The sequence below is a fragment of the Dipodomys merriami genome, unplaced genomic scaffold (assembly GCF_024711535.1).
Source record: "Dipodomys merriami isolate MVZ:Mamm:240054 unplaced genomic scaffold, mDipMer1.0.p SCAF_35, whole genome shotgun sequence".
Taxonomy (NCBI): Eukaryota; Metazoa; Chordata; class Mammalia; order Rodentia; family Heteromyidae; genus Dipodomys; species Dipodomys merriami.
Window position 1 is genome coordinate 9,095,247 of NW_027205048.1, and position 10,714 is coordinate 9,105,960.

Below are 10,714 nucleotides of genomic sequence, written 5' to 3' on the forward strand. Positions count from 1 at the left end.
AAATCATTAGGGGATGATGTGATTATATGACAGACATGCTATATATATATATATATATATATATATATATATATATATAAAATGAATATGTGTGTACATGGTATATGCACAGGAGTGTGTTCCTATACATGCATTTCTATATTACTATTTTTCATGATGGTGCGAAAGGCATGTTCAGTGAAACAGTACTGCCAGTTCTGACTTTTGACATTTCCTGGGATATTGACAGGCTCTGTCAATATCCCAGACATGAGCAGTGGCCTGAGCCCCAGCTTCCAGTCATCTCCACAGCCGATCTTCCACAGGGCTCTGCGCTGCTCAGCTACGATGCTCCACAGGCTAGGTGTAATTCAATGTGCTTTCAGCTTATAATGGGTTTAGCTAGTATGTGACTTTATTGAAGGTCAAGCAGCAGCTGTAGACATATTTTGACAAACTAATGGGTATATTATAAAGCCTGTCCCAGTGATTCACATTTTCTCTTCAAGTATGGTGATGCCATTTCATGTCCATATATATTACATATATATGTTGCCTATAAATATATACATATTTAAATATTTATTTAGTTTTGTTGGTCATAGGGCCTGAACTCTGAGCTTGGGCGCCGTCCCTCAGCTCTTCAACTCAAGGCTAGCGCCCTACCACTTGAACCACAGTGCCACTTCTGACTTTTTCTGCTTATGTGGGGCTGAGGAATCAAACCGAAGGCCTCACGCATGTGAGGCAAGCACTCTACCACTGGGCCAACTTACCCGCCCTATTTAAATATTTATAAACACACACACACACACACATATAATGTTTAAGCTATTTAAGGAAATAGACTTGGACTTACTGGAAAGACAGCAGAACCAGTGCAGAGTGGCCTTGTATATCCTTTGCCAAGTGTTCCTTAATGCTCACATTTTGTGTGATAATGTAATCAAAACCCAAAATGTTAACTTGTACTCAGCTTCAGACTCTACTACTCTTTTTTGGTCTGGGATCTAATTCAGGATTTTATAATTCAAGTGATAATGACATGATCACTGTTAGTCCTAAAGTTTGGGAGTTGTCCAACCTCCTTTCTTTTCGTGTAATGACTTTGACACTTGTGAAGAGTTCTGGTTGGCTGTTGGATGGAAGGTCACTTGATTTGGGCTTGCTCGATGTTTTTGTATGATTAGATCGGGGCTGTACACTTTGGGCTCTCTCCTTCTCAGTGTAGCATGGGGCTCATTTGATGCTAGAATGTTCACCTTGGCCACTTGGTTTATATGGTGTCTTGTGGGCTGCTTTAAGGTAGAGATATTTTTTTTCCTTTGTAATTGAGATCTTGGAAGAAATACTTTGAGAGTATATCCTATTTCTGTTCAAACATCACTGTGCTATCCTGCTCATGGTGCTGTGGCCAGATACCTGAGACAATCATCTCATGAGGAGGGAAGATTCTTTCTGATTCCTGGTTGCAGAGGTTTCTGTCCATGGTCATGTGGCCCAGGAGTTCTGGGTCTGTGGCCATTCAGGCTGTCATGGCGGCGGGAGCCATGGTGGAGGATGTCTATTTACCTCATTGCCTGGGAAGCAAATTGAAAGTGAGGAAAGGGGTGTGGGGGCTTCCCCCCACCCATTTACAGCAATGTGACAACTCTCTCCCAGTAGGACCCATCAACCAAAGGCTTCACCACCTTCCAATAGCACCTCAGGCTGGCGGCCTTCAGCATATGGGCCTTTGGGACCCTGCCCTCACACTGCCCTTGCCCTCTATTTCTAGCAATCACCAAATCATTCAGCATATGGGCCTTTGGGACCCTGCCCTCACACTGCCCTTGCCCTCTATTTCTAGCAATCACCAAATCATTTTCCATTTCCACAGTTCCCCACCATACCCCAATAAAATGTAGGTGGAACCACACAATCTGTGATCTTTGGGGTCTGCCTACTTCTACTCAGTAAAAATGCATTTCAAATTTATATTTGCTGTTATGTGAAACCATCATTCCTTTTCATTGCTTAGTACTATTCCAGCTTTTGGATTTACTCCATGTTGATTATTTTATTCTATTTAGCAGCTGAGGTGCATATGTTTTTTGGTTCTGGAACTTACAAACAAAACTTCAAAACATTTTTGAAAAATGAGTGGTATTCTCAGTTACATATTCCCTGCGTATTAAGCAAGCATTGTCAGAAATGGCTAAAGAGCATTCCAGCTTCTTACAGGCTTAGCTGTTTTGTTTCAAATGTTTTAGATTAAAAAAAATGGATGTTGGAATTTTTTAAACTATTTTTCTCTGAATCCATTAGGATGATCACATGGTACATCTTGTGCATGCTAACATGTATGTTTGTATATGTTAGCGTCATTTGAGTTTTGTGTGTTGAATTAGTCTTTCATTCTTAGAGCACGCTTTATCTGAGTATGATGTATTATTCTTTTTACTGCTTTGTTCTAATACTTTTTTGAGGAATTTTATATCTATGTTCATGAGGGATGCTCTAAGAATTCTTTTCACTTGTAATGTTTGTGTCTGGTTTGGTGATTGAGTCATGTTGGCTTCATGAAATGACTTAGGGGCTGGATGTCAGTGTCTCACGCTTGTAATTCTAGCTACTTAGGAGTTGAGATCTAAGGATCACAATTTGAAGTCAGCCAAAGCAGGAAAGTCTGTGAGACACATCTCTAATAAAAGAAGGAAGAAATGGAGCTGTGGTTCAAGTGCTAGAGCACTAGTCTTAAAAAAATTTAACCATATATTTTTTGTGCTGATCCTGGATTAAACTCAGGGTCTGAGCACTGTTCCTGAGCTTCTTTGATCAAGGCTATCATTCTACCACTTGCCTTACAGCTCTGCTTCTGGCTTTTTGGTGGTCAGTTGGAGATAAGTGTCTCATGGACTTTCCTGCCCAGGGCTTCAAAGTGTGATCCTCAGATCTCAGCCTTCTGAGTGTTAGGAGTAAAGGTGTGAGCCACCAGCACCCAACTGCCTTCAATATTCAGATAATCTACTTCTCATTGAGAATATTTTGGTAGTTTGTGTCTTTTGAAGAGTAGATCCACTTCATATTAGTTGTCTAATCTATAGGTTTTCACATCATTGTTCTTTCCCTTTTGTTAACCATGGAGTCTGTAGTGATGTCTCCTTGTCCATCCATGACATTGTTCAACTTGTGTCTTTTCTGTTGCTTGGTCGACTTGCAAGTTCATAAGTTTTATTGATCTTTCAAAGAACCAGTTTTTAGTTTAATTCTTTTTTTCTTTCAATTTCATTTCAGCTGTCATCTTTTCTTTTTGCTACTTCCTTAAGCTAAAGGACTCAGCTGGGATGTTCTGTCCTCCAAATATAAAGAATGCTCTAAAATTATCCCTTAAGTTTTACTTTATGTTGTGTTTTCACTTTTTAAACTCATTATTCTCCTGCCTGTCTCCCAAGTGCTGAGATATAATAGGTAGTTGTTCTGTTCTGTTCTTCATTTTCTATTTATTTTTTCCTCTTTGTTCTCTGAAATGTTTGGATCTGTGGCTTCATATCTGTCATTAATGGTGGAAATTCTTGCTTTTGTTTATTCATCTTGTTTCTTCTGCCTCATTCTCTTTTCTTCAAGTATCTGGGTCTTCCTTAGTTAAGCAGGTATTCATGTCTTCTCTCTTCTTCAACATGTCTGTCTCCAGATGTTTGGTTAGTTTTCTGTCCTATGAGTTCAGCTTTCTGATAGTTGACAAAACGTAGTCATCTTGTAGCTTTCCTGTGGGCTTGCTTCTTGTAAGGGTAGAAGTGATTTTTTTTTTCAGTTCTTTTCCATCCCCAAGTGGAAATCAGGAAGCTGCAACATAATTTTGAAGTAATTGTATTTCATTTTATGGATGTGTTGTACCTCATTGAAACTATCTCCTATTGCTTACTGTTAGTATTTGTTTGGTTTTTTAATAATGAAACAATCAACATTTTTGAGATACATCTTTGTGGTCTTGTCTGAGTAGGACAAACTATTAGGAATCCGATCACTAGGTGTTTATCTTTTTTTTTTTTTTATTAGATGTTGTCACACCGACTTTCCTAAAAGCTCTGACAACCTATATGCATTCCGAATAGAGTGGATTCAGAGTCTGGGGACTCTGAGGGAGGGTCTTCCCTAGGCATGAGTCACTGCTGCTTATCATAGAGCTGGTATTTGTTGCTGATAAAGAAAGGTCCTGACCCCATCCCTGGCCAGTTCTTATCAAGTGAAGCACTGCCAGAAAGGAAGGACTGAAATAATCACCGATAAACCAAGCTGAGTGCAGTGTTTGTGAACGGTTGATGAAGGTATCAGAAGAGCATTTTGATGTAAACCACATCTGAGGCACAGCCCACCGCATCCACAACACCATAGCACAAACTGGACATGATGGAGATGCATTTCTGATCCAGACAACATCTAATAATTCTGCAGACATATAATTACTTTTGGGGGAGGGGGAGGGGATGTTGTGACTCATACTTTTTAACTCCAAATTAGAATGTTTAGTGCTTTAGGAAAGCATTTGCTGTTTCATCCACCAATAATATTTAACATGAATTTACTCACCATTTCCTAGCCTCATACTGTATAATTTATAACACTAAGCCCTTTCAATACTCCAAAATGCCAGATAAACTTTTCTCATTTGCTCTTAATTTGGTCACGCAGGATAATACCAACATCTGAAGGCTCTTTAAACTGCTTTTTAAAATGCATTCCTGTGAGCGCCACCCGTAGGCCCTCTGCTTCTTGTCATCAGCCATAATTATTTCCAATCCAAAGCGGCTCTTAATGCTCATATTAATCTGCCATTCTCCTCCGTATGAAGCACATTCACCTCTATTAATTTTTAAAACCCCCCTATTTTTAAAGGGGACTGCAGATGCATGGTTATTACTGAAAAGCTATTAGAAGTTAACACCTCTCTTTCCCCAGAGACTGGCATCATCCTTGGTCTCCAAATGCCACCCTATTTTACATTATCAGCTGCTAAGATGAAGTATTAGAGACTTTTTTTTTTCTTTTTTGCTTCAGAGTTGGCAACGCTATTATTAGCTCATGGCAGAATTCTGTCTGCCCTGTGGATCAAGAGAGATGGAATTTGGGCTCCAAGAGTTAATTTTGGGGTTTTCTGATGGATTATCTTGGGGGCAAGTGGGGACCCCATTGAGGGATATAGGGACTGGCCTCCAGAAGGAATAGAGGAAGTGAAGAAGAGGAAGAAAAAGAAAAAGACTGAGATGGGAAAAACAAGACTGAAAGAGGGAATAAAGAGACTGAGGACAGAAAGGAGAGAGACATTGAGAGAGAATGAAAACAGAAAGAAAGGAGAGATAGAAGGGAGACAGAAAGAGAGAGAAAAGAGTGAGAGTAGAAAAAGGAAAAAGATGGAAAGAAGAAAGATTGAGGGAGAGAGGAAATCGAGAAAGGAGAGATCGAGAGAGGAGAGGGGTCAAGAGAGATTAGGAGGAGAGATATCAAGAGAGGAGAGATTGAGAGAAGAGAGAGGAGAAAGAGGAGAGGAGATTGGAGAGGGAGACAGAGAGAGAAAAGAGAGCGTGAGATTGAGAGGAGAGAGAGAGAGATGTTGCTGCCTTTCCTCTCACAGCTCCACTTGGATGGTACCACCGGGCCATTTCAGCCACCAAAGTGGCAGAGGCTGTTGTATAGTAACAAAAGCAGAAGTTTCCTGTTTTCTTAGAAACCATAGCAGGGACGCAGGCAAAATGATGACTCTTGGCTTTGCAGGCTGAATGATGGGCCAGGGCCTGAGCAGGGAAGAGGAAAGAACACTGACATCATTCACCTGGTTCACTTGGGATCCTGGGTTTTACAGCTTGGGCTGGACTTGCAGGTCATCCACTGGGAGGAAGTAGAAGAAACTGGGAGGCCCTGGCAGAACTTGGGATCCCAGTGAGAAGAAGTCAGGGGGAGGAGCTATTCTGGTCTGCAGTCTCTATTGGCTTTCTGGGATCTCAGGATGATCCCATGCAGGTCCAGCTGGCTGTGAGCCAAGCTAATTGACAGGACCTCCCTCCACCCCCAGTGCATGCTGGGTCTCTCTGGGTCTCTCTCCATGGGTCCCCCTGTCCTCTTCCACAGGGATTTTGGAAGCTCAAAAGCCAGAAACTGAAGCTGGGGATGCTTGTAGTGTCTACATGCAGCTCTTCCTGGGATCCTCTGGGTGGGGCACAGAACTGGCCCTGTGGCTCTATCACCAGCACATCTGATTGCCTGCCTTAGTCTCCCTCACCACCTCAGGAGTTTCTTCAAGATGCTGATGCTGCTAGGGGAAACACTCAGATAATAGTTTACAGATCAGGAAACTGAGGATCCTGCAAGTGGAATCCTGTTCTGAGATCATTCTAATGGGAATGAACCCAGCCCTCTCTGATACCTGGGCCTGGGCTTATTCCATGCTAACAAGTATATTAAAGGCTTAGGCTTTGATGGATCCATTGGAGATCTTTATTCTGAGCCAGAAAGTTTAAGCAGAAAGCATTCTTTTTGTGTGTGTCCCAGTACTGGGATTTGAACTCAGGACCTTGATGTTGGTCCTGAGGCTTGAACTCAGGACCTTGGCATTGTCCCTGAGCTTTTATGCTCAAGGCTGGCGCTCTACCACTTGAGCTACAACATCATTTACAGCATTTTACTGGTAAATTGGAGATAAGAGTCTTATGGGATTTTCTGTCCAGGCTGGCTTCAAACAGATCCTCAGATCTCAGCCTCCCGCATACATAAGATTACAGACATGAACCACTGAATTTTTTTTTAATGGGAAGAAAGTAGTTATCAGGAACAAATACAGATAGAGCATTGAGCCTGCAATATTTCTGTTAAAAAGTGAATCAACAGGTATTAATCTCTGGATTTTATGCCGTAGGTATACAGAGAAAGGTTTTCTTTCTGGAATTGATGCCAAAAAAGAAATAAAGAAGGAAAGAAAGAGAGAGAGAGAGAGAGAGAGAGAGAGAGAGAGAGAGAGAGAGAGAGAGAGAGAGAGAGAAAGAGAGAGAGAGAGAGGGAGAGGGAGAGGGAGAGGGAGAGGGAGAGAGAGAGAGAGAGAGAGAGAGAGAGAGGAGAGAGAGAGAGAGAGAGAGAGAGAGAGAGAGAGAGAGAGAGGTCCTGTCCAATGCATAAAGTAAAATGCTTTTGAGGTGTGGTCTATGTCATTAAATGTCAAAAGCAAACAGTAGAGTAATACTTATCATATGATCATATTTTAGCAAAACCAGAACCAAATGAAATCAAAGGCTTGTATGTGCATCTGCTGATCTGTTCATGTACACTTGGAAGATGTGTCTGGGCTGTGAATTGCCTGGAGGGGAGATAGTTATTAACTCTTCCTCACGTGCCCCTGCATGGGTTTCCTTGGTGGAGCAAGCACATATTACTTTGTAATTAAAAACCCTGGATCAAGCACATGAGAGCAATGAAGTCAGGTCAAGTGAAGCCTGAGGATTGAGGTTCTCACGTTCTATTCAGAGGACATTAACAAATTAGCTGTCTCCTAGCCTGGGCATGATTTCTTTCCCAAGGCTAATCATTTTGAATAGTTACCAAGACATTTCCATTTTGAAATTCTGGTTCCCGCTGGTGTGTGTGTGTGTGTGTGTGTGTGTGTGTGTGTGTGTGTGTGTGTGTGTGTGTGTGTGTGTTTACACTTGACTTTAGAAAAGCATATGTTAATATAGCTCCTCATTCATATAATAGTGGCAAAAGACTGTTCTTTAGTTATTGTTGAATGCTCATCTCTCAAATCACTTAATTTTTCCCCCTTGTGATTTCAACAGAAGATATGGTTGGCAAGATAGATAAGATTCGGGAGTCGTGGCTCAACTAGAATTGGCCATCTTTCTAATAAAAAAGCAATGCCGATTGGTGCCTGATAATGCACTTGATTGAATAATATTTTCGAAAGCCTCCTGGATAGATTGGCTTTTCTGAATGTGCTCCGCTTCATGCCTTCCCTGCGCCTTAGAGAAGGTCTTTGTTTTACATTACTGAATAACTTCAGTGACTTTTCACTTTGTTTGCCCTCTGTGGAACAGAACCCGCAACTTCTGTTAGATGCCTGTGCTTGAGCTCCTTAACAAAGACCCCAAGCAATGAAGGCAGCTCCGCTGCTTGGAGACAACTTATAAAAACAGTACCAAGATTGAACTCTGAGCCTTGCAAGACAGTTGCTCATAACAAGCCCATGACCCTTGCCTGCAGCCCATTTTGCTTTCAGGTTTTGTTTTCTTTTTCTTTTCTTTTTCTCAGATATGGTCTCACATTTTGCCTCAGCTGACCTCAGACAGGCTCTTGCTATTAAACTCAGGCTGGTCTGGAACTACGTAGCTCAAGCTAGCCTTGAATTTCTTGTGTGTGGGGGTGGGGTGGGGTGGGGTGGGGGTGGGGTGGGGTGTGCGTGCACATAAGTTTTGGGAGTTTGAACTCAGGGCCTGAGCTTCTTTGCTGCTGCTGTTGGTTGGGGGCTTGAACTCAGGACCTGGATGCTGTCCCTGAGCTTCTCTGCTCAAGGCTAGAACTCTATGACCTTGAGCCATGAACCACTTCTGGTTTTCTGGTGGTTACTCAGATTTTTCTGCCCTGGCTGGCTTTGAACAATGATCCTCAGATCTCAGTCTCCTGAGTAGCTAGGATTGTTTTTTTTTTTGTTGGTTGTGGGGGCTGAACTATGGGCCTGGGAGCTGTCCCTCAGATCTTCAGCTCAAGGCCAGCGCCCAACCACTTGAGCCACAGAGCCACTTCTGGCTTTTTACTGCTTATGTGGTGCTGAGGAATCGAACCCAGGTTCTCAAGCATCCGAGGCAAGCACTCTACCACTGAGCCACCTTCCCAGCCTAGTAGCTAGGATTATAGGTGTGAGCCACTTATGCCTGGCTGGCCTTGAATTGTTGACACTCCTACCTCTACCTCCTAAGTAGCTAGGATTACAGGCATCAGCTGCCATGTATGATCTTTCTTCTCCTTGCTTGATTCCCACTAGAACGTCTCTTTGATTTGGTGGCTTCCAGTAGGTCATTCTTTTGTGGCTCTCCTTAGACTCGTTGCCATAGAAGTCTCCAGATGATAGATGAAGCTGAGACTTCCATCTACTGATCTTTTCTTGTCATTTGTAGATTTGTTCCTATTGATTGATTTTCTTCTGTGAGTTGAATTTATTTGCTTCCATGCCTAATAATTTTTGAGTGTGTAAAAGACGTATCATTTTACCTTGTAGAGTGCTTGGTAGTTTTGTATTCCTTTAAAATCTAAAGCTTACTCTGGGATATAAGTGATTTGATTCTTGGAGCTTGTTCTCAAGTGGTGTTAGGTGGGACCAGTGCAGTCTTTAGTCTAAGACTGGTATGTGAGGGACACACACACATACACCACTCCCTTCCTAGCAGGTGTGAATGATGATGACTATTCTAGCTACTCCAGTCTATTGCCATTTGTTCTGTCTTTTCTTTTTCTGAGTAGTTTTCTCCCATGACATGTCAGAAAGCAATGGAAGTAGATGCATGGGGCTTTTCCTATGCAACTCTCATTCTGTCATGCTGTCTTCCTCCTGGCTTTCGCTCTGCCCTGAAAATTGGACCCTCAAGGCCTCTGTGAGTCCCCACGTGTGTGTGTGCCATTCAGGGCGGTTGCTGGACTCTGTTTGGGTGTCTTCACCTTTTGCTGGGATGTATAAACGTTCCTATGGCAGCAAGTTGAGCAGTCGCTTCTCCTCCCTGGGTTTCTATACCTCATCTGTTTTTCATGGTTCATGGTGAGAGGGAGACCCTGGTCCCCATTATTTCATTGAATTTAGAAGTTTTGAGGTAGAAACTCAACCTCAAGTTTCCAGCGGGGGTCCCCTCAATGTCGGTGGGTTTCCTCATCAGTGTCAGTGGATGGTGTCCCCTAGAGGCCTAAAGTGGAGAGGTCTGAAGCAGGCCTATAAATGCCCAACAGTTTGGGTTCTAGGGAGAAAGATGTCCAGAAAGGTGTTTCTTGGAGACAAGAAATAAAAGTGCCTATCATGTAGTAATATCTATTTGCCATTTATCTACATCTATCTATCTATCTATCTATCTATCTATCTATCTATCTATCTATCTATCTATCTATCTATCTACCTATCTATTTATATCTTTCTTTTTCTTTGTGCTGAACTAAAAGCCTGATTGTGGTCCTTTAACTTTTTCACTCAAGACTGATACTCTACTGCTTGAGATACAGCTTTATTTCTTGCTTTTTTTGCTGGCTAATTGTGAATAATGGTCTCCTGGACTTTCCTGCCTGAGGTGTCTTTGAACCATGATCCTCAGATCTCAGTCTCTTGACTAGCTAGGATTATAGTCGTGAGCCACTGGAGCTTGACTCATCCATTTCTTTTACTCGTGAGTTATTACATGTTCGAAAGCCTGCCAGTTCTTATACAATGGAAAGCAACTTACTGGTCCCTGCTGTGTCTTCAAACTCATCTTCTTTCTGGCCCTCTGTCCTCCTGCTATCCCTCACACTGGCCTCCTTTAGTCCTGTGACAGTGCTCAGCTGTCCTGCTTGCATTCCGGGTTCCTGCTACATCACAGATACAGCTGTGATGTCACTTCCCTCAGCCTCCCCCAGGGCCTCAGAGCCCTTGTCTTTTCCTTTATGGGAATCAACACCAGCGTGTTGACAGAAGTTGCCAGGCAATTATAATCTAGAAAGGCCATCGTAGACCAAGTTACTCAACCTGGTCATTACTACT

The 10,714-nt window shown here is 42.4% G+C and overlaps 1 long non-coding RNA gene across 1 annotated transcript; it reads right to left on the minus strand.

Moving 5' to 3' along the window:
• Positions 1 to 845: 845 nt before the first annotated feature.
• LOC138803830 (uncharacterized) lies at positions 846 to 10,500 on the minus strand. The gene is made up of 3 exons (XR_011365058.1): positions 10,419 to 10,500; positions 2,822 to 3,804; positions 846 to 1,559 (listed from the first exon to the last, which is right to left on the minus strand). It is a non-coding gene; the product is annotated as an uncharacterized lncRNA (long non-coding RNA).
• Between the last annotated feature and the right edge of the window lie 214 nt (positions 10,501 to 10,714).